Raw genomic sequence first — 17763 nt, forward strand, 5'->3', positions numbered from 1 at the left:
GCGCACGCGCCTGCGCACGCGCCTGCGCACGCGCCTGCGCACGCGCCTGCGCACGCGCCTGCGCACGCGCCTGCGCACGCGCCTGCGCACGCGCCTGCGCACGCGCCTGCGCACGCGCCTGCGCACGCGCCTGCGCACGCCGAGCAGCCCGAGAGGACCGCCCACGCGAAGCGCTATGCTGCGCACGCGCCTGCGCACGCGCCTGCGCACGCCGAGCAGCCCGAGAGGACCGCCCACGCGAAGCGCTATGGCGAGTGCTCCACCCCCGCGCGCCGCCGGCCCGCCCCCGAGTTCCCCGCGCGCGGTCATTGACCTCAGGCTCGCGGTAGCTGTTCGTCCTCGCGTACCCGGGCGTGAGAGAGAGAAAGCGCTGGACAAGTGGCGGGACTCGGCCTCGGTGAGGAGGAAGAGGGCCGGCCTGGGGCGTGAAGGGCACTAACATGTTTGGGCGCCTTACAGTGTCGCTCTGGGATTCGGAGCCTCGCCCTCCGCCGGAGGAGTTTCCTCGGCTGTAGAGCGAGGGACGTGGTCCGAGTGGGTGATGTGCGGCTTCCCCGGCCTCCCAGGGGCGATGCCGTCACCACCCGCCCCGAGCCTGGAGCCCGGCGGGCTCTGGCCTTCGGCGTGGTGCCGCGCTTGTCGCTCCAGAGCTGAGTTAACAGCCATCCCCTCCGTGAGAAGGGGGACACGGTCCTACCCAGCCGGTGGGCCAGCGTAGCTGCTTGTGTGTGTGTTGTTGGACTACATTCTTTCAAATAGGAAATTTGGGGGGCTTCCCTGGTGGCGCAGTGGTTAGGAATCTGTCTGCCAATGCGGGGGACATGGGTTAGAGCCCTGGTCTGGGAAGATCCCACATGCTGCTGAGGAACTAAGCCCGTGCTCCACAACTACTGAGCCGCCTGCCACAACTGCTGAGCCTGCACTCTAGAGCCCACGAGCCACAACTACTGAGCCTGCGCTCTAGAGCCCGCGAGCCACAACTACTGAGCCTGTGCTCAAGAGCCTGCAAGCCACAACTACTGAGCCCACATGCCACAACTACTGAGCCTGCACTCTAGAGCCTGCAGGCCACAACTACTGAGCCCACGTGCCACAACTGCTGAGCCTGCACTCTAGAGCCCGCGAGCCACAACTACTGAGCCCGCATGCCACAACTGCTGAGGCTGCGCTCTAGAGCCCGCAAGCCACAACTACTGAGCCCGTGTGCCACAACTACTGAGCCCGCGTGCCACAACTGCTGAGGCTGTGCCCTAGAGCCTGCGAGCCACAACTATTGAGCCCTCGTGCCATAACTACCAAAGTCCGGAGCCCATGCTCTGCGACAACAGAGGCTGCTGCAGTGAGAAGTCCATGCACCACAACAAAGAGTGGCCCCCGCTCACCGCAGCTAGGGAAAGTCTGCAGCAACGAAGACCCAACGCAGCAAAAATTAATTAATTAATTAATTAAATAAATCTATTAAAAAAAAACCAAATAGGAAATTTGATTGAGAAGGAGCAAGAGCAAAGGGAAAATATTAACAGACTTCAAAGATGAGAAGACAAAAATGTTTCCTGTCCAGGGAGGGAATAGCAGAGTAGCTGCTAAAGATGAGCAGCAGTCATGGGTGCAGGGGGCAAAGAGCACAGGGCCAAAGTATGGAGGAAGGGAATGGCTTGGGCAGTTCGGAAACCTACAAGGGGTTCTGGGGTAAAATGGGTTCATAATGGGGTTTTATTGAAAGATGAACCTGGAAGAAGGGTACTGGAGACCAGATCTTGAAAAGCCTCCTTCAGCTAACGGGAAACCTTGTGTTTGATCCTCCTTGAAAGATCGGAAGGAGATTATTTTAAAAGGTCATTTTGTCTGCAGTTAGAGAAAAGGTTGGAAAAGGGACAGGGAAACCAATATAGGGAGACTATGTAGTAATGGGCATCAAAGGGAGAAACTGGCTGGAAAGAATACTTGCATTTTATGGCAAAGAACTGTGGCGGGTTTTCCACTTTAATTTTATTTGAAAAAGTAAAATACACATGCTAAAAAAATTCAGAGCATACAAAAGAATATGCAGTCAAATTTTGTATGGATGTTAAGGGTGTGGGATTATAGTGGGATGACTAGTGTCCCCTAAAATTCATTCTCCAACTGGAAATGCAATGTGACCTTATTTGGAAATAATCTTTGAAGATGTAATCAGGTAAAATGAGGTCCTGCTGGATTAGAGTGGGTCCTAAATCCAATGTCTGGTATCCTTATTTAAGAAGAGAGGATGCAGACATATATAAACACAGAAGGAATTAGGATATGTGAAGATGGAGGCAGAGATTGGGGTGATGTAGCTAGAAGCCAAGAAATGCCAGGAGCTGCTGGTAGCGAGGAAAAGACAAAGGTTATTCCAAAGAGCCTTCAGGAGAAGCATGGCCCTGCTGACAACTTGAGTTCAGATATCTCCTCTCAAGAACTGTGAGAATAAATTGCTGTTGTTTTAAGCCTCTCGGTTTGTAGTACTTTGCAGTAACCACCCTAGGAAACTAATACAGGGATAAAGATGAAGGCTTGTAAAATACTATCAGGCTGAATTTATTGATAAGAGCCTACAAAGCAGATACATTTTACCTCAAAGGGTTAGAAAAAGATTAAGTTTGTTTGATTGTTTGCTGAGTATGTCTCTTCCAGTTGTACCTGTGGAACTAAGAAAATAACCACAAGATGGCTTTCAGAGCCCAGTGGACTCACTGTGAGAAGAAACTGGCAAAAACACCATTGATCACTGACTTCCTTCCACCCAAAAGTGTCTACACTAAATGAAGTTGAAGTGCCAGAACTGCCTAGGATACTGTAGAGGAAGATCTCCAAAGTCTTGGGAAGATGGGAATCTTAGAGTTGATTTATCATGTAAGACTTTCTCACCCACCTCAGGAGGGTCCAGAGGACATTCCCCTTCAACATGACTATGAGAAGTAATTTGTGAAGTGAGTCCCAGCACCTTGAAGAGATCTGCAATTGCTCCTCTCTGTATTCAGATGTATCTTACAATGGAATCTGTTATCATCAAACAGATTCTTAAATGCAGTGGTGATGATGGGATCTCAGGGTGGCAGGTAGGGACCAGTGTGGTTGCTGTAACGGACAGCTGAGCCAAAGCAGTTATCAGAATTATCTGACTCGCAAAGACCTATGGTATTGGCTAGTTGCTCATGGTGTCCCTAGAAAAGAAATAGATGGATAATTACTAAATTCTTACTTGGTCTTTATAAGCAGAAGAGTTCTGGGAACTCCCTGGTGGTACTCAGTGCTCTCACTGCCGAGGGCCCTGGTTTAATCCCTAGTCAGGGAACTAAAATCCCACAAGCTGCACAGCGCAGCCAAAAAATATATAAGCAGAAGAGTTCCAGGTCTATGAACAGAAACCCTAACTTGTGTCACCAAAACAGAAAGTCACAGCCCCTCAATCAGTTCCCAGGCTTGAGCCAATTTACATACCCAGAACTCTGAATGAAGGGGAGGCCAGGTCTTCTTGAGGAAGGACCCTACTTCAGTGCCAAAAATGTATAGTGTTAATTTTTTCCCCAGCCTACCCCACAGGGTCCTATAGCCATCAACAAGAGTGACTGTGCATTGGGGGAAAGGAAATAACCAGACTTTTGGGGCTTAGTAGACAGTGGGTTTGACCTAATTCATGGAAACCCAAAATATCACTGTATCTACCTATCAGAGTAGGGGCTTGTGAAGGTCAAATTATCAGTGGAATTTTAGCTCAGGTTCATCTTATGTTAGGCCCAGTGGGTCTCTGAACACATCCTGTGGTTATTTCCCCAGTTCCAGAATGCATAAAAAATGGACATGCTCAGCAGCTGGCAGGATCCCCACAATGGTCCCCTGACCTGTAGAGTGAAGGCTGTTACTGTAGGAAAGGACAAATAGAAGCCACTAGAACTGTTGCTACCTATAAAAATGTAAACCAAAACAATACCACATTTTTGGAGGGATTGCAAAGATTAGTACCACTATCAAGAACTTGAAAGTTGCAAAGGTTGTGATATGCATCACATCCCTTTTCAACTCACCTATTTGGCATGTGCAGAAGACAGATGGATCTTGGAGCATGACTGGATTTTTGTAAATCCGGTTATGTAATGATCCCTGTTGCACTGCTAAACCAGATGTGGTTTCATTGCTTGAGCAAATCAACACATTTCCCAGTACCTGGTGTGCAGCTATTGATCTGGCAAATGCTTTTTCCTTTATATGTGTTGAAAAAGACCACCGGAAGGAGTCAACTGGCAAGGTCAGCAGCACACCTTCACTGTCCCACCACAGGTTATATCAACCCTCCAGCCCTATGTCATGATTTAGTCTGCAGAGACTAAATCCCCTTCCCCTTCCACAGAACATCACACTGGTCTATTACGTTGATGATGATATGCTGATTAGTCCTGGTAGACAGGAAGTACCAATTACTGTACACATATTGGTAAGATATTTGCATGTCAGAGGATGGGAAGTAAATCCCCCCCAATTCAGAGGCCTTCTACCTCAGTGAAATTTCTAGGGGTCCCTTGGAGTTGAGTATATCAAGATATCACTTCTAAGTGAAGGATAAGTTGTTACATCTGGCCCCTCCTACTGTTAAAAAAAAAGAGGCATAACACCAAGTGAGCGAAGAGAAGTCTCTGCAACGGTCCAGGCTGCTGTGCAAGTTACTTTTCCACTTGGGTCATATGATTCAGTTGACCCAGTGATGCTTGAAGTGGCAGATAGAGATATTTGGAGTCTTTGGCAAGTACATATAAGTGAATCACAATGCAAACCTTTAGGATTTTGTAGCAAAGCCCTGCCATCCTGTGAAGATAACTACTCTCCTTGTGAGAAACAAGTTTTGGCTTGCTGACGGACCTTAGCAGAAATGAATACTTACCCATGGGCCAGGTTACAATGCGACCTGAGCTCAGTGATCAATCATACTGATGGTATGTAACCTTGATATGATCGGATGCAAAGGGCACCGCACCTCTGTGATCTTCCAAACACCCATAACCCCAGTCTAATGAGAGGAACACCAGACAAATTGCAAACTCCATTAGAGGGGCATCCTAAAAATTACTTCACCAGTTCTCTTCAAAACTGTCAAGGCCACCAAAAACAAGAAAAGTCTGAGAAACTATCACTCAAGAGGAGCCTAAGGAGACATGACAGCTAAATGTAATGTGGTATTCTGGATGGGGTCCTGGAACAGAAAAAGACATTAGGTTAAACAAAAGAAGTATGAATAAACTATGGACTTTAGTTAACAATAATGGATCAAAATTGGCTCATTAAGTAATAAATATACCATACTAATGTAAGATATTAGTAATAGGAGAAATTGGGTACAGGGTATATAGGAGCTCTGTACTATCATATCCATTTTTCTATAAATCTAAAACTATTCCCCCCCAAAGTCTATTATATTAGAAAGAAATCAAACTCAAATCACCATGTCACAAAATGATAAACCAAGACTTTCCAAAATAAGGAAGAATGTCAAATCATGTTCTTATTTTGTACTTCAATAGAAAGATTTAAATTTAATTATTTCATCCTTAATCCTTTAAAATTGCTATTGTGTATGTGTTTTATAGTATACATAGTACATAAACACAGAGGTATGTGTGTGTATTTTTAATGTATATGTGCATATTGGGAATGTCCAAAAATTTTTTAACCAGCATTACAGAACTAAATTATTAGAGAACAAGTGTGTAAACTAAATAAGTCACAAACTAAATCAGAGTTTCTAAGAGGGAGTTGTGAAACATAAGCCCATGGACTGTGATATAATTACAGTTAGCCTATTGTTATGTCAAGATGAATAAAAAATAGCAGAAAAATCTATAAGCCTAAGTAAAAGCCTATATAATAACATTGCTAGAGACAATTCCAGTTAGTTTCCAGCTTCTTCTTAGAATCAAACATTCCTAAATTAGATAACTAAAAGTAAAATTGTGATATAATAATGTGTAAGTCCTTAGACTTGGTAACATATTTTGAACCATCTCAAACTGATATTACTTCTTCAATGGTCTTGCCTAGAATAGTTAATGCATGAAAGATTCTGAGCTCCTTTTCTTTGAATACTTCAGCCCTTATTTACAGTAACTGTTCATGAAGAATACTACTGAGCCATTACAGTTTTTATTTGTTGGAATGATTGATTTTTTAAATTCTCTATAAGGAACTTAGTACAAGTTGGATGCATATCTCCCTCTTCAATACCAAAAACTCGTATTTTACAGCAAAGTTAAAACACCCTATATTTTTACTCTATGGAATTTCCCAATGTCACAGCTATAAAAAATAGACTACAAGTGTATTCCGTACATCAGTTTCTAAAGTAGTCACAGGTACTTTTTAGTTTATTCTAGTTTCACAGGTTCATGTACTATACTCATGCTTGGCAGGAAGTATCACTAGTTTCACTTAAAAATTAACTACTCTAGGAATACCTGTGTATTTATTTGAAAGACACCCCCCCCCCTTTTCAGCATGTCTCTTGATTGTAGAATGCTCATTATTTTTAAATAGGACTTTGGGGGTGGGAGCTACTATGTCTTTGCAGTTCTGAGACTAGAAGAAATAACTTTACAGGGAAAAAATTAGAAATAGTTCATTAAAAAATATCTTGCACTAGTAATAGTTTACCTAAAAACCCCCAAAATTGTCCACAAGAGTTTTTCTTGGGAGAAGTGTGTCATAATGAAATTTTATCATGAAATTCAAACCATTTCATACATAAGGAGACGACAGAGGATGATGTTATAAAAAGACTTGGAATTCTGGAAAATATTAAATGAGTCTTTTGCCTCCAGCTAAACAGAATTTCATCCTAAACAAATAATTCAGGCAGCTGATTATCTTAAATTATTTGAAGAGCTTCTAAAATGGAATTCCATACCCTTAGTGCCTTAATATCTGCTATGGACTGAATCATGGCCCCTCCAAATTTATATGTTGAAACCCTAACCCCCAATGTAACTATATTTGGTGATATGAGTTGAATATTTGTGTCCTCCCAAAATTCATGTGTTGAAACCCTATACTCAAATGCGGTGGTATTAGGAGGTGGGGCCATTGGGAGGTAATTAGGATCAAATGAGTCAGGAGGGTGGAGTCCTCATGAATGAGATTAGTACCTTATAAGAGTCACAAGAGTATCTGGTCTTGCATTTAGGTCTTTAATCCATTTTGAGTTATTTTTGTGTATGGTGTTAGAGAATGTTCTGATTTCATTCTTTTACATGTAGCTGTCCAGTTTTCCCAGCACCATTTATTGAAGAGACTGTCTTTCCTCCATTGTATATTCTTGCCTCCGTTGTCATAGATTAATTGACCATAAGTGCATGGATTTATTTCTGGGCTTTCTATCCTATTCCATTGATCTATGTGTCTGTTTTTTTGTACCATACTGTTTTGATTACTGTAGCTTTAGAGTATAGTCTGAAGTCAGGGCACGTGATTCCTCCAGCTCTGTTCTTCTTTCTCAAGATTGTTTTGGCTCTTTAGTTTCTTTTCTGTTTCCACACACAGTTAAAATTTTTTTGTTCCAGTTATGTGAAAAACACCATTGGTAAATTGATAGGGTTTGCATTGAACCTTTAGATTACTTTGGGTAGTATGGTCATTTCAACAATATTGATTCTTCCAATCCAAGAACACGGTATATCTTTCCATCTGTTTGTGTCATCTTCATCGTATAGTTTTTGGAGTACAGGAACTGCTAGAGGAAAATATAAGCATAACACTCTTTGACATAAATCGCAGCAATATATTTTTGGGTCTGTCTCCTAGAGTAATGGAAACAAAACCAAAAATAAACAAATGGGACCTAATTAAACTTAAAAGCTTTTTCACAGCAAAGGAAATCATAAACAAAATGAAAAGACAACCTACAGACTGGGAGAAAATATTTGGAAATGATGCAACCAACAAGCGATTGAGCTCCAAAATATACAAACAGCTCATACAGCTCAATATCAAAAAACAAACAACCCAATCAAAAAATGGGCAGAAGGGACTTCCCTAGTGATGCAGTGGTTAAGAATCTGCCTGCCAGTGCAGGGGACATGGGTTCAAGCCCTGGTCCAGGAAGATCCCACATGCCGCGGAGCAACTAAGACCATGTACCACAACTACTGAACCTGTACTCTAGAGCCTGTGAGCCACAACTACTGAACCCGAGTGCCACAAATACTGAAGCCTGCACACCTAGAGCCGTGCTCTGCAACAAGAGAAGCCACCACAATGAGGAGCACATGCACTGCAATGAAGAGTAGCCCCCACTCGCCTCAACTAGAGAAAGCCCACACACGGCAACGAAGACCCAACACAGCCAAAACTAAATAAATAAAAATAAATAAATCTATTTTAAAAAATGGGCAGAAGACCTAAACAGACATTTATCCAAAGAAGACATACAGATGGCCAGCAGGCACATGAAAAGATGCTCAACATCGCTAATAATTAGAGGAATGCAAATCAAAACTGCAGTGAGGTATTACCTCACACCAGTCAGAATGGCCATCATCAAAAAGTCTACAAATAATAAATGCTGGAGAGGGTGTGGACAAAAGGGAACCCTTGTGCACTGTTGGTAGGAATAAACTACTGCAGCCACTGTGGAGAACAGTATGGAAGTTCCTTAAAAACTAAAAATAGAGTTACCATGTGATCCAGCAATCCCACTCCTGGGCATATATCTGGAAGAGATGAAAACTCTAAATCAAAAAAATGCATTCACCCCAATGTTCATAGCAGCACTATTTACAATAGCCAAGACATGGAAGCAACCTAAATGTCCAATGACAGATGAATGGATGAAGAAGAGGTAGTATATTTATACAATGGAATACTACTCAGCCATAAAAAAGAATGAAATAATATGGTTTGTAGCAACACGGACCTAGAGATTATCATACTAGGTGAAGTAAGTCAGAGAGAGAAAGACAAATATCCTATGATATCATTTATATATGGAATCTAAAAAATGATACAACTGAACTTATTTACAAAACAGAAATGGATTCACAGACACAGAGAACAGACTTACACTTACCAAAGGGGAAAGGAGAGGGGATGGATAAATTAGGAATTTGGGATTAAAAGATACACACTACTATATATAGAATACATAAACAACAAGGACTACTGTATAGCACAGGGAACTATATTCAATATCTTGTAGTAACCTATAATGGAAAATAATCTGAAAAAGAATATATATATATATACACATATATATATATAACTGAATCACTGCTGTACACCTGAAACATTGTAAGTTGATTATATTTCAGTAAAAAATTATAAATACCAAAAATAAATTACATTTATTAATTTTTTAAAAAAGAGTCACAAGTAAGTTTGCTCTTCCTCTCTGCTCTCTGCCAGGTGCAGATATAAGGAGAAGTCAGCAGTCTACAAATCAGAAAACTTTCCTTACCAGAACTCAACCGTACTGGCACCCTGCTCTTGAACTTCCAGTCTCCAGAACTGTAAGAAATAAATTTCTGTTGTTTAAGCCATCCAGTGTATGGTAGTTTGTTACAGCAGCTTGAATTCACTAAGACATTTAGAGATAGGACCTGTGAGGAGGTGATGAAGGTTAAATGAGGTCATAAAGGTGGGGCCCTAATCTGACAGGGTTGGTGTCCTTATAAGAAAAGGAAGAGACACCAGACTTCTCTCTCCACCATGGAGGACACAGAAGGCAGCCATCTGAGAGCCAGGAAGAAAGCTCTCAGCAGAAACCAAATCAGGTAGCACCTTGATCTTGTACTTCCCAATCTCCAGAACTGTGAGAAAATAAATTTCTGTTGTTTAAGCCACCCAGTCTATGGTATTTTGTCATGGCAGCCCAAGCCAACTAAGACAGTATCATAGAGTACTTCTTTATACTTACCTTTTAGGACAAGCATCTGGGTTCCTTTGGAAAGGAAGCCCAACATTCATACTGTACACTGGAATTTAGAAAGAGCTAGAGGGACAAATTGTAGAAGTTTCCTAAGAAAATAGAGGTAAGGAAGAGATTCTTAGTCATTTCTGTGCCCTAACATAGGAAATCTTCACCTCCTAGAGTAATCTGATGTTAGGTTGATGATTTTCATATAACCTCATCTTGTCTCCATCAAAGTCAGAGGAGAAAACATCACCCTACTATTACCAAAAACTCTCTACTTGCAATAAGGTAGGTTGTCAACCATACTTGGTATGACTTAAAAAAGTCATACCAGGATATTGCTGACAAAGTAACAAGGGCTTTCTAGATCTTTTGCTAATCATTGTCTCATGAATTTTTTCTTTTTACTTGCTCCAGAATTTTAGAGGATAGTTGACTAGGTCTTCTCCAGAAGATAAGGCGGCATAATTTCATTATCATTGCATTATTTTCCAAAGACCCTGGCAGCTAGAATTCACCTTAAAATAATGATCTTCAAAGTGGGGTACCTCTATCTCTTGAGGTACACCAGGGCCACTTCATACAGCTGTGCAGCATAGGCCCTGGGGTGAAAGATACCTTTCACAGCTGTACGAGGGCATGGATAGGACTATTTTCCTTTCTGACCACTTCGCTTATGTTCACCATATTCTTACTTTACAAAAACAAAAGACTGCTCTCTTATCCATCCCAAATCTTACTACAGTGTGTCTCTCAAGGGCTGTGTTGCCCAATACAATAGTCACTAGTCACATGTGGATATTGAGCACCTGAAGTGTAGCTGGTATGAATTAAGATTTGCTGCTTGTATAAAATACTACAAGGAATAGTACCAAAAAAAAAAAAAATGTAAAACTACCTCATTTTTAACTTTTTATATTGACTGAATGTTGAAATGATTATATTTTGGAAATATTGCATTACATATAACATTAATTTCACCTGCTTCTTTTTGCTTTTCAAACAAATTTTAAATTACATATATGGCTCACATTGTATTTCTAATGGATGGCACTTCTGCTTTCAGAGAAGTCTCCAAAATAAGGCATCAAAAATTTGCATTCAGGCTTTGTGTCTTTCCTTTTCTTCTCTTTAAGAGTGGGTATTTTGGTATTCAGTGGAGCAGTTTGGCCAATATGTTCATTCAGATATAATGTAGAGTGTGGTTATAAGAGTGATGATAATTTTACTCAAAGAAAGCATTGCTCCTGAGGGAGAGTGTTGAGAGAACCAAGCAGAGTATAGGTAAGAAACATTGGTAGCATCTTAGGTCATCCAGGTGACATGCAAGGCTCTCTGCCTTACTTAGCACTCTTCCTTAGAATTAGTGTTTATAAGTGAGATGATTGTCCTATAGTAGTCCCAGATTGACTGTAAAGACTGGATAATCAATCCTTTTGTAATTCAGGGGGTTTCTAATTCTTTGCTTTCAACAAATTTGATGGAGAACCTAAAGTTGATGATTTAAAATAACATTTAATGAGAGATTACTGTGAGATACTTTTGGCATGCAATTCAGAAGTTGAAATAATTGAATGACTTTACTATAATAAAACTATTTTCATCTATTTATGAGAACAGTGTCTCTGAGTGCTTATATCTGTAAAACCCCAAAATAGGAATTGAATCTAGATTAAATTGTATCTCTTTCTAACAATAAATAACATTCATCAATAGATTTTGAGAGATGTATCCAATAAAATTTTACTAATTATGTGTAATTATTATCAAAATTTATCATATATGGTTTCAAATTTTAACTACTGATAATTATGATAATAAAACTTTCAGGTAATTTTAATTTTTAATTTTAATTTTAAAAGACTTTCAAACATAAAAATACACTGCATTACATAAAATTCTGGGAATGGAGAATGGAGTGAAAATAATATTTCATTGAGAAAAAGGAATGATGTGAAAGGCAGTCTTTTTTATGAATGATAGTGAATTTCTAATAAATATGTTATTTTGATGGTACTGGAAACATAAGAGTCATGTGATGATTTTATTTTAAAATGTCAACATTTATAGTATAATGGAAATGACATTCTTTAAAACTACATTTCTAATGGAAAATTTTAGATGTCAACTTTCAAAAGTGGAAACAGTTTCACAGTTTTTCAAAACTCTTCTAGGGACAAAGTGAGCAAAAAGATTCAGATGACTGCCTCAGATGGCAGCTAGTCAAAACCATCTCATCTGATAGATGTAGCAGCTGAGGACCACAGGTTCTGTTCCTGAACCAGAACCCAAAGCCACATTTAGTCACTGGCTCCGCAACTCCATCCCATCTCCTACGCAAAGAGGGCACACGGGGTTCTGAGAGAAAGTCCATGTTTATTAATGACAAGGTACCTCTAAGTAAGAGGTCATCTCTTAAATGTATTTGAGTTTAGAGCTGTCTGACATCTGTGGTAGCCTGTCACCACCAGTCTCATCAGGATTCTTTCTAAGGCAATCATTTAGAAATATGAGGTGTCCATACATCTATCTCAGCAAGTTGGGTTGTGATTTATCTAACAACTGACTTCCCTAACAAAGCTGGAAGCAGCTTAGGGGGAGTAGATATTCATTGTTTTAGTTGGCTTGGGCTGGGCTGCCGTAACAAAATACCATACACTGGGTGGTTTAAACAACAGAAATTAATTTTCTCCCAATTCTGGAGCTGAAAGTGAGATAGGGTGCCAGCATGGTCAGGTTCTGTTGAGAGTTCTGTTCCTGGCTTGCAGACAGCTGCCTTCTTGCTGCATGTGCCTGCCGAGAGAAAGCAAGATCTGGATCTGGTCTCTCTTCCTATCCTTAAGGACGTAATCCTATTGGATCAGGACCCTACCCTTATAACCTCATTTAACTTTACTTCCACAAAGCCCCTACCTCCAAATATGTCATATTAGGGGCTAGGGCTTCAACATACGAATTTTAGTTGGACACAAACATTCAGTTCCCAACAGTCATAAATCTTTATATACCTTGTTCCTAACCCAACGGATGGTACTAGTGAGCATTAATAAATTTCTGCTGAATAAATTCATATTAATTCCTTATATCAGTGTCATAGTGGCAATGTAGTACAGCAAAGAGAAAACTAGCTCTATGACCTTGGGCAAGTCATATAACATCTCTGAGCCTCAGCTTCTTCAGATGTAAAGTCTAGATAGCAACTCTTATCTTATAAATATGTTATGAGGCTTAGAAGGGAGGTGTGTCAAGGGTATGGAATCGTATGTGTGAAATAATAGCTCTATATAATACTTCTGCTTAACATTTTATAGTTTGTGAAGCACTGCTGTATACCTCATTCTACTGAATGAAGACCTGAATGCCTCAGACACTTCTAGCACCAAGCTTCATGATCTTTAAGGTCTTGGATGAACTGGTATAGTGAAAAGAAAATAAGGTAACCTTGGACTTCACTAGGTCATAATTTCTGTGTTATGCAATGAAGTAATTCACTGCATTGGTCTAACTCTCGGGGTGATCAAGAGGGCAGGTTAATAAATCTTCCCGGCAGGGAGAGGAAAATATTAGGTGTTTTAATGTCTATTCTTTTGCAAAATTAATCAGTTACTTGCTATTTCCTTAAATAAATTATTTTTCAGAATACTTATAGCCAAAGTTTTGTAAGTCCAATCACGGACACTAGATGGCACCATAAGAACCTCACCTGCACCAATTCCTGACAGTCCAACAGCTCTTTCTCACAATTTACAGCCTGAAGATTTTTAACATAGAGTCTGGGGTGAAGAAAACTTAGAGAAAAGTTCTTTCATTTCTATGTAGAGACTATAAGTTTTCTCTCTAAGAGGTTGATCTCCTACTGTGAATAGTACGCAGAGGATCAGGACTCTCATGGGAAACTACAGACAGCGTGGATCAAGTCAGGAGACGTGGTCTGCGTCCCAGTGCCGATGCTTCGCAGCTGGTTTTCGCGGAGAAGGTCTATTTCCTGCCCCGTATGCATCTCATGGGATTGCTGGGAGGACCATGCAGAGTCATGGATGAGAACTGCCACGTGCTACAGTTAAAAACCAGGGTTCTTTCTACCTCTGCAGCCCCTCTTCCCGGGAGGCTCGTGCCTTGCACCAGCTCCGGGCCTCTGCTACCCGGGCCCCTGCCTGCTCTGTTTTCAACCACAAGCTCACTCCTCAAGCATCTGTAAAGGACTCTGACATCAGATCTGTTTTTCAACTTTCACTCAAGCAGCTGGAACTCACGCTTCTTCGTGTCCTCCACACCAGTGGTGTTCAGCTTCTCTTCAGTAGTCCTGTGGCTACTCGTCATCACCTGGAAGTGAACCCCGTAAAACCGTCAGCTTCACCTCCCATTGTTCCACAAGTCATCCCTCCTTTCCCCTCCCCACCTGCTCATCCCTTTCACTGCGATTCCAGCTCCTCCGCGTCTTCCTTCTCTCCCTGTTCATCAGCCCCCGCTTCTCTGCGCATAGAGCCCCTCTTTCTCTTCTCGCCTAGGCTCTTTAGTCTCCCACCAGCACCTACGCCTCCCTCACCCCAGTCCTCCGAGGCCTCCAGCCCTCAGGCCGCCACGGGACCAGTGCAGCCCTTGGTTTGAGGCAGGGCAGAGCGCCAAGTGGAAGAGCACAGGCGTAGAATTGTTTTATTGCTCTGACAGTAAACAGCTGCGTAAGTAACTCTGCCCACATTACTGACCCCTCTGAGCATCGGCGGTGGGTATTTTCGGGGGATGAAGACATCTACCCACAGGAGAATTAAGGGAGTTAGTAGGTAAGAAGAGATGTCCTAAAACATATTTTTATGCCTTTATCTTTTGCCTCTTCCACATATGTGACCTCCCCCTGCGATCCAGAGGTCCTTCTCTGGAGGGCAAGTGGATGAATAGGTAGGCTAGGATTATTAGAGTAAAACACAAATGAGAGGCGGGGTGTAGTTTACTTCTAAAACAGGTAACTGAGATATAAAACTAAAGGCCTGAAGAAAGTAGGGCCTAGAGATTATGCCAAAGTATACTTTGGAAACAAAACAGGGGAGAACCAGGTATACCTGCCTTCCGTTCCCCACCACAAGCAGAAAGGATCATGGGGACCACGGAGGAGGGGCCTCAAAGGAAACGGGCAGGGAGGGCGGAGGAGCTGGGTTGTCCCTGTATGGTCAGCCCCCCACGATGGCGGCTCCCTTGCTCGCTGTGCGTCCCCTGCCTGACCAGTCCCTGCCTCACCGACCCCTACTCACCTGACTGACCTTCCCTCCTCAGTACATGGCTGCATGCTCGCCCCGGCCCAGCTGGGAACGCTCATTAGATCAGAACGTCCGCACCTTGCTGGCTCATCAAAGGGGCGGTGAGGGGCAGGCTCCCATGCTGGTTTCCCTGGTAACCGATGAGCCACGCTGACGTCAATTCCCCCTGTAACTGGTAACCTCCCTCTCCCCGTGGTAGTGAAGACGGCCGCTGTCTGCCCCACAGGGTGGGGAGTCACGCCCGGACCTCGCTTCCCACAGGTAAGATCCTCCTATCCATGAACACCATTGATGTCTCCGTCACTGATTCTGGGGTCCTTCTACGGTCTTCAAGCTGGGCAAACACTGGGCTTACAAGCCTGCGGGGTGCAGCCCAACGGTCCCTTTTCAAGAGTCCTACACTCACCTAATCAGGAAACCTAGGTGGGTCCCTTAACCCCCAGAAGCAGGGATGTGGAAAGAAAATCCACAGCATATATATAGTCATTTAGCCCTCGAAACAACTCCACAAAACCACTGTTACCCACGTAAAACAACACCACAAGACTATTATTGGCCCCATTTTACTGAATAGGAAAGTGACAGGATTTTGACTCAGGCCAGCTGACTTCAAAGGCCGTGCCCTTAACCATCACCCTACACAGCCTTTCAGTAAACATCAGTTCCCTACACCCACCCCAACCCCACCTCTACTCAATGCCAGGGTTAGGAAGCTGAGTTAGGAAAGGTAGGCTGCCGTGTGTTTCATGCTGTTACGGTTTAAGGTCTAAACTCAGCTGGGCCTTCGGTTCTGCTTCATCTCCTGTTGTTTGTGCTTCGTCGGCTCCCTTCACCAGGCCCTGCAATGGGCCTAAACCCTCCACCTTCCCTGCCCCGCTCACCTCCAGCAGTAAACTCACCTGTGATTCATAGACAAAATCAGTGCCGTTAGGGGTGGACTCTTGCAGCTTCCCTCCTTCCCTCAACTAACTTATCTTCAAGGGAAGCCTCTCCTCCTATCCAACCAGTTTTCGAAGGAGAGGTTCCTCTCTCTCTCCTCTTTCAGACCGCTCCCTCCTTTGCTCTTGCACCCCCTCCAGGAGTTCTCTCAGGTGTCTCTTTTTCCAGTATGTTCAGCCTTCCCCCTCTCTGCTGGGTCCTTTCAGCATATAAACAAGGTAAGGTCTTTCCTCTCCTTCATGTCATTTCCATCCATAATTGTCCTAGATGTCAGAAATTTCCAAGCACCAGTCCCTGAACTCTTCCTAAGTAGTGATGAAATCTCACTAATTCATGATAAAAAGTTGAGCAAATAAGGATAATATAGGGAGTTTCTCATTAAACTAAAGTAATTCAATTTAAATGATTTTTTGTTCTGAAATTATGACTTTTTTTAAAATGTTCTGTTATTCTTTGTATAGGAGGCCCTCTGCATCTGTGGGTTCCATATCCTCGGATACAGAAGGCCGACTGTACCACACCATTTAATACAAGGGACTTGAGCACCCGTAGAGCTTGATATCCTTTGGGGGTCCTGGAACAGATCCCCCAAGGATCCCCAGGGATGACTGTATGCCCCCTATCAGAAGTGTGAAGACTTCACTTGAGCAACGAACAACCCTCTTTGCTGTAAGACGTTGAGATTTGGGGCTTCTTTTTTACTGTGCATAACCTAGCCAAGAAGTCCTCAAACTCTTTGGTCTCTGAACATCTCTACACTCTTTACACTCTTAAAAACTATTAAGGACCTGTATTGACTGTGTTTCTTTACTTTCTGTCTTCTCAATGCTCTGGCAGCTGGGACCTTGCTAGTGCAGGAGAGACTGCTCCTTTGAGGACTAGCTAATTCCTAGAGATGACAAACTCCCCCCTTGTGAATATACCTTTCATGTGCAAGCTAACCAATCCAAAACCATACCCCTCCGCCCCCATTACCACCCCCTTTACCCAGCTCTCACAGGGCTCTTATACTTTGGGCCAATACAGCGATATGTTGTTTTACTGCACTTCACAGATACTGCATTTTTTACAGATTGAAGACTTGTGAAAAACCTGCATTGAGCAAGTCTATTGGTGCCATTTTTCCAGCAGCATTAGTTTTTAATTAAGATATGTACATTGTTTTCTTAGACATAATGCTATTGCACACTTAATAGACTACAGCATAGTGTAAACATAATGTTTATATGTACTGGAAACCAAAAAATTCGTGTGACTTGCCTTATTGCCCCATTTGCTTTATTGCAATAGTCTGGAACCAAACCAGCAGTATCTCCGAGGTATGCCTGTGCTCACCTGTCCTGGTCACCTCAGGGCCAGATCCAGGAAACCCTAGGACAGCCCCTACACCTAAGAGCCTGCTGAAATTATTCAAACTAGCCAACCCTAAACCTGCTTACCCTGCCTTGCCTGTTCCTTTCTGCGAAAACCACAATAAGGCTCTCACCCATGCTTTCCCCTCACTCCTTCAACCTTCTGACTGACTAGTGCTTCCCGGGTGGCCCTGTGCGGCCCTGTGTGACATGGCAGGCCTCCTACTCTTGGGAACAGACTTCCCTTTAGTGACAGTCATCTCCTGGTCTATTGACCTAACCATACCTAAGTAATAATAAAGCCAAC

General features: G+C 42.7%; 1 long non-coding RNA gene across 3 annotated transcripts; it reads left to right on the plus strand.

Moving 5' to 3' along the window:
• The first annotated feature begins 244 nt into the window (after positions 1-244).
• Positions 245-17738, plus strand: LOC309653848. 3 transcript variants are annotated; one of them, XR_014259568.1, is made up of 5 exons: positions 245-397; positions 9406-9509; positions 13552-14694; positions 15182-15426; positions 16211-16529. It is a non-coding gene; the product is annotated as an uncharacterized lncRNA (long non-coding RNA). The 3 variants fall into 3 exon arrangements; XR_014259569.1 differs by lacking the exon at positions 16211-16529 and adding an exon at positions 17177-17738 and having other exon boundaries at positions 246-397; XR_014259570.1 differs by lacking the exon at positions 16211-16529 and adding an exon at positions 16566-16707 and having other exon boundaries at positions 246-397.
• The last annotated feature ends 25 nt before the right edge of the window (positions 17739-17763 follow it).

The sequence above is a fragment of the Balaenoptera physalus genome, assembly GCF_965194825.1.
Source record: "Balaenoptera physalus genome assembly, contig: HAP1_SCAFFOLD_2582, whole genome shotgun sequence".
NCBI classification, from domain to species: domain Eukaryota; kingdom Metazoa; phylum Chordata; class Mammalia; order Artiodactyla; family Balaenopteridae; genus Balaenoptera; species Balaenoptera physalus.